This window comes from Nyctereutes procyonoides, unplaced genomic scaffold, assembly GCF_905146905.1.
Source record: "Nyctereutes procyonoides isolate TBG_1078 unplaced genomic scaffold, NYPRO_anot_genome, whole genome shotgun sequence".
In the NCBI taxonomy this organism is placed as follows: Eukaryota; Metazoa; Chordata; class Mammalia; order Carnivora; family Canidae; genus Nyctereutes; species Nyctereutes procyonoides.
This window is the reverse complement of record NW_026575046.1, coordinates 20,779,141-20,785,699: the sequence shown is the minus strand read 5'-3', so window position 1 is coordinate 20,785,699 and position 6,559 is coordinate 20,779,141.

Sequence of the window (6,559 nt, the reverse complement as noted above, 5' to 3'; positions counted from 1 at the left end):
GGAAAGTATCAGAGTGAGAAGACCTCATACTGGTATGAAGCCAAGAGCCTAAGTGCAAAAAAAAGATTACTGAATGGGTGGTTTATTGAATAGCTGCTCTACAGTATTTGTCATTAAAACTACTTTTCCCCAAATATTTTCCTAAATCTTCCTAGCAGGGGACATCAATAAAGAGCAGGACCTGTAATGGCTTAATATTGCCTTTGAAGGTAGTCAATTCTTAAGAATAAATGTGGAGGGCAGCCTGGGTGGCTCAGCAGTTTAGTGCTGCCTTCAGCCCAGGGCGTGATCCTAGAGTTCTGGGATAGAGTCCCAGTCAGGCTCCCTGCATGGAGCCTGCTTCTCCCTCTGCTTTTCTCTCTCTCTCTCTCTCTCTCTCTCTCTCTCTTTCTGTCTCTCATGAATAAATAAATAAAATCTTTAAAAAAAAAAGAAAGAAAAAATGTGGAGAAGTGCTGAATCCAGCTTTAAGGGTAAGTGCACATAAAACCAGGTGCTCCTGAAGCCAGCACATATAGTAACACGGATCCAAAATAAAATTCCATATTTTGCCTGATTTGGGCAAATTCTTACCAAAACTTTCTGAAGTTTATTCCAGAGGAAAAAAAGATGAAGTATTTTCCTGGAGTTTTATCTAAAGAAACAAATATACAAGGCATATAAAATCCAAAGTGGTGATAAATTCTTAGTTTGTACTTTCTTAAGATAATTTTTATTAGGAACTATTTAGAGACCACCGTTCATGAAACCAGGCTGGGTAGTACCCATACAAGCTTGGTCTTGCAGTCTTACAAATCTGGTTTTGGAAACAAACATCTATTTGTGTTACCACCTTTGGCCAGGGGGCTACCTTTTCCTTTCCCATTCTTTTACAGTCAGCCCTACTGAGAGGGGCTTTCTTAAGTTCTCCTAAGGGAATGTATTCTCTGAGAAATAAAAATATAGGGATGAGAAAAGGAAGGCAGAAAACCTGTTTTGTATCAGTTCCCATGAGGAAGTAGGGTTTGGAGGGCTCTATTTTATCCAGGTCCCCTGAACTCCTCTGGCATCCACCATTTATCCTCCCCTGATGAATCTGATTTGTCCTGTTTATTTATTTTATTTACTTATTTTTAAAGATTTTATTTGAGAGAGAGAGAGAGAGAGAGAGAGAGAGAGAGAGAGAGAGAGAACATGCATACCAGCAGGGAGAGGGCAGAAGGGGAGGGAGAGGAAGAGAATCTGAAGCAGATTTCTCTCTGAGTGTAGAGCCTGATGTGGAGTTCAATCTCATGACTGTGAGATCATGACCGGAGTCAAAACCAAGAGTTGGATACTCAACTGACTGAGCCACCCTGGTGTCCCTTTCCTATTTCTTTCTAATGATCAACACATACCAGCAACACATACCAGAAGTCCCATAGCATTTTACAATAACACTGATGTGTTCACCACTAAGATCAAGGAACAGACCACTAGCAGGACCCCAGATGTCCCCTTCCTGCCTTCTCCTAGTCATAACCAATGTCTTTCACGAAAGGACCTCACTTTACCTCTGATTTCATAGATTAGGTTTTTGTTTTCTAATAACTTATATTAAATTGTGTTAGCCTGCTCGAGCTGCCATAACAAAGTATCATGGACTAGGTGGCTTAACTAGCAGAAATTTATCTTCTCACAGTTCTGAGGCTGAAAGTTCAAAATCAAGGTATTGTCAGGGCCAGTTTCTGAGAAAGGCTCCTTTTCTGGCTTGTAAATGGCCGTCTTCTCACTGTGCACACACACTCCTGGCATTTCCTCCTCCTCTAATAAGGACACCAGTTCTCTTGGATAGGGTTCCATCCTTCTGATCTCATTTAATCTTAGTTTTCTCTCTAAAGGCTCTATCTCCAAATACAGTCACATTTGGAGTTAGGGCTTCAACACATGAATTTGGAAGGGGGAGGAGTATATAGCTTATTCCATAACATACGCTATTATGTCTAAATTCTTGCTCAACATCATATTTAAGAGATTCATTAATTTTTTTTGCAACACTCATTCCTTTCATTTTAATGCTGTAGTATTCTATTGTATGGGTAAAATATATTAGCCAATCTATTATTGATGAACATTTTAGCTGATTCCAGTTTTAAATTATTATACATGAGGTTACTATGAACATTTTTGTGCATGGTTTTTAGTAAATATTTGCACAGATTTCTATTTGCCATTTCCCCCAATAGTGGAGTAGTTGGGTCATAGGGTGTGTTGGGTCATCTTCAGTTTTAGCAGATATTGCCAAGAATTTCCTAAAATATTTGAATCAATTTACTTCAGCAGTGTATGACAATGGTAGTTGCTTCATATCTATTGTTGTCCTTTTAAATCTAGTCACTTTGTTAAAAGTTTAGTGGTACTACACTGCAATTTTGATTTACATTAATGACTAAGGATTCTGAGCACATTTGCATATTCACTTACCTTTTGATATACTATCGTATGAAGTGCCTAATCAATATTTTGCCTATTTTCTTTTGCATTAAATGTTTCTTCTATAGATTTGTTAGTGTTCTTTATGTATGTGTTTTTGTTTTATTTTCTTTAAATTTATAGTGTCAAAGAACATTCCTAGATGTTCAGTTAGCATTAATAGAAATATTTTATTCACATATACAAGTGAAAGCTATCAGACTGTTGTTAACAAAGACAAAAACTGGACTTATAAGAAGAGAGAAGATAAATCTATGGACAGTCTGAGAATAGTAGGTTTTGTTTTTAATATACTTTTTGGCTGGAGAGGTAAGTTGATGTTGAAGGGTAATTTTCTAGGTATAAACACTGAGATGGAGTTTAGGGCACAAGATGCTTGTGAAGGATCAATGTCTGTGAAGGGAAGGAGAATAAAGCAGAATCAGATAGAGGGGAAAGTCTAACTGCAATTCAGTGCAAACAGAATCATTGCCAACCCTGAAAGGAACAGGAAATTTTGTTTTTACATTTTGTGAGGTAAGCTGCTAGGCATCTAGCAGGGGACATCAATAAAGAGCAGGAACTGTAATGGACTGTTTCTCCATTTTCTTATCTGTGGGCTGCCAAATGATTCCTGAAACAATTATATCAAATTAATTTTTGAGCCAAAATCAAACTACTGCTTTGTATAGTCTTCTGGTCTATGCTATTGAATTTGGAATTAAAGAGAAAGTGTTCAGTTTAGCTTTGTTAAATATACTATGCTGGTAGGATATCTGGGGTAAGTCAAAAGACCTCTATAGCAGTACAATTCTGTTGGATGGAACTTTCCGTAATGATGAAAACATTCTATAACCTGTGCTGTCCAATACGGTATCCACCAGTCACAGGTTGCTATTGAGGTTGAAATATAGCTAGAATGAGAAATTTATTTTCAAATGTTAAAAACTTAATTCAGTTCAATTTAAATAACCACATGAGACTAGTGTCTAGCTGAATTAATTTCCTACTGTTGCTGCAACAAATTACTACACCCTTGGTGGTTTAAAACAAAACAAATTTATTAGTTTACAGTTATGGAAGTCAGAAGTCAAAATGGGTCCTATGGGGCTAAAGTCAAGGTGTTGACAGAGTTGTGTCAGGGGATAGACTCTAGGGGATAATCCATTTCTTTCCTTTCCCAGCTTCTGGAGGATGCCCACCTTCTTTTGCTCCCAGCTGCATCCCTGTGTCCTCCTCTGGCATCAATTATCACATTTCCTTTTCTGATTCTAACTCTCCTGCTTTCCTCTTTCCCGTATAAGGATTTAAAAAAAAACCAACAAGATTTATTTATGTATTTATTTGAGAGAGAGAGAGAGAGAGAGAGAGAGAGAGAGAGAGAATGAGCAGGAGGGGCAGAGGGAGAGGGACAGAGAATCTCAAGCAGACTCCCTACTGAGCATGGAGCATGGTGTAGGGCTCTATCCCAGAGCCCTGAGGTCATGACATGAGCTGAAACCAAAAGTCAGATGCTGGAGCATCTGAGGGGCTCAGTCAGTTAAGCATATGTTTTTGGCTCAGGTCATGAGCTCCAGGTCCTGGGATCCAGCCCTGTGTTGGGAATCCCACTCAGTGGGGAGTCTGCTTCTCCCTCTGCCCCCCCCCTTGTACATGCACTCTCTTTCTCTCTCTCTAAATAAATAAATATTTTTTAAAGGAGTTGGATGCTTAACTGATTATGTGACCCAAGTGCCCCTTATAAGGACCTATATGATTACAATGGGCCCCTTTAATATCTCAGGATAATCTACCATCTGAGGGTCCTTAATTATAACTACAATTTCCCTTTTGCCATCTAAGGTAATGTAGTCACAGGTTTTCTAGGGACTAGGAAGTGGATGCTCTTTGCCGAGGTGGATGGGTATATACTACTATATTCAAAGATATGGTTCTAGACAGAAGTCAAGACTGGGCAAGTAGGGAAAAATCTGGAAGAATTGAAGGTATAGAGTGAAATGTCAGAGATTCCTAGTTACAGAGATAGAAATCAGGGTATAAACACTGTCAAGTGGTTATTAGATCCCATGGGAATCCTGATGGAGAAGAAGGGGTATTCAGTTTGAGAAACAAACATGGAGATGCATTAATTTACTTCAGTAAACTCTATTGTAACAACTATTAGAAGTAAGGGCCAATAATATTTGCCTAATATCAGCTAATCTGAGTGTTATATAATGTCAGATAGATTCTTTACCAAAACTTCTGTTTGATGCTTCCTAACTCAGTCAATTGTGTCAGTGAAAGCAGGCCAAGAGGGATTATTTGTTAGCAGAAAGATGAGTGACTATAAAGGAATGGGTTGGATTTTTATAAAGATGATACTCAAGCTTCCAAGGAAGTCCTGAACTCTGAAAAATAGGTCCTTATTCCAATGAATGTTGTTTCTGCTGCTCCAAATGTTTCTGTATTTCCTCTTTTGGACTTGTTTTCGAGTAACTGTGTAAGAAATAGCATAATTTAATTCTAAAGTATAATTTCTAACCGAATTAGTATCATACTTGGCTTATAGTTTTGATTGTTTTCCTAAAAAATAAGTTTGTCCCCCGCCATGACTATTTTCTAACACTCAGCATAAGTTTTAAAAAGATGTCACATTTTTAAAGTGATTACAGAATAAAGCTTCACAATCATTTTGACCAATGAGAACATAACTTATTAAGCCACTCAGAATACTTTTAATATTCTTTATTAAAATAAAATAAAATGGAGACTAGGCTTGAAGAGTTCCCTCACAGACAAAACCAGATAAGCCCCATAAGCAAAACTTAGTGTAGCTTATTTCAGGAATACAAAGGAAACTTAGGTTATTTCTTGAAAATGCCTCCAATAGGAAGAAATAAAAAGATAGATAAACCATTAGACAGCCTTATTAAAAACAAAAAGACTCAAATTAATAAAATCACTAATGAAAAAGGAGACATCACAACCAATACCAAGGAAATACAAACAATTTAAAAAACATATTATGAGCAGCTATATGCCAATAAATCAGGCAATCTAGAAATGGATGCATTTCTGGAAAATCACAAGTTACCAAAACTGGAACAGGAAGAAATAGAAAACATGAACAGGCCAATAACCAGGGAGGAAATTGAAGCAGTCATCAAAAACCTCCCAAGACACAAAAGTCCAGGGCCAGATGGCTTCCCAGGGGAATTCTATCAAACATTTAAAGAAGAAACAATGCCTATTCTATTAAAGCTGTTCTGAAAGATAGAAAGGGACAGAATACTTCCAAACTTGTTTTATGAGGCCAGCATCACCTTAATTCCAAAACCAGACAAAGACCCCTCGAAAAAGGAAAATTATAGACCAATATCCCTGATGAACACAGATGCAAAAATTCTCAACAAGATGCTAGCCAATAGGATCCAACAGTACATTAAGAAGTTTATTCACTATGACCAAGTGGGATTTATCCCCGGGATGCAAGGCTGGTTCAACACTCGTAAAGCAATCAACGTGATAGGTCATATCAACAAGAGAAAAAACAAGAACCATACAATCCTCTCAATAGATGCAGAGAAAGCATTGGACAAGATACAGCATCCATTCCTGATCAAAACTCTTCAGAGTGTGGGGATAGAGGGAACATTCCTCAGCATCTTAAAAGCCATCTACGAAGAGCCCACAGCAAATATCATTTTCTTTTCTTTTCTTTTCTTTTTTTTGCAAATATCATTTTCAATGGGGAAACACTGGGAGCCTTTCCCCTGAGATCAGGAAACATGACAGGGATGTCCACTATCACCACTGCTATTCAACAAAGTACTAGAAGTCCTAGCCTCAGCAATCAGACAACAAAAAGAAATAAAAGGCATTCAAATTGGCAAAGAAGAAGTCAAACTCTCCCTCTTTGCTGATGACATGATAATGTACACAGAAAACCCAAAAGACTCCACCCCAAGATTGCTAGAACTCGTACAGCAATTCGGCAGTGTGGCAGGATATAAAATTAATGCCCAGAAATCAGTAGCATTTCTATACACTAACAATGAAACTGAGGAAAGAGAAATTAAGGAGTCAATCCCATTTATAATTGCACCAAAAGCATAAGATACCTAGGAATAAACCTAACTAAACAGGT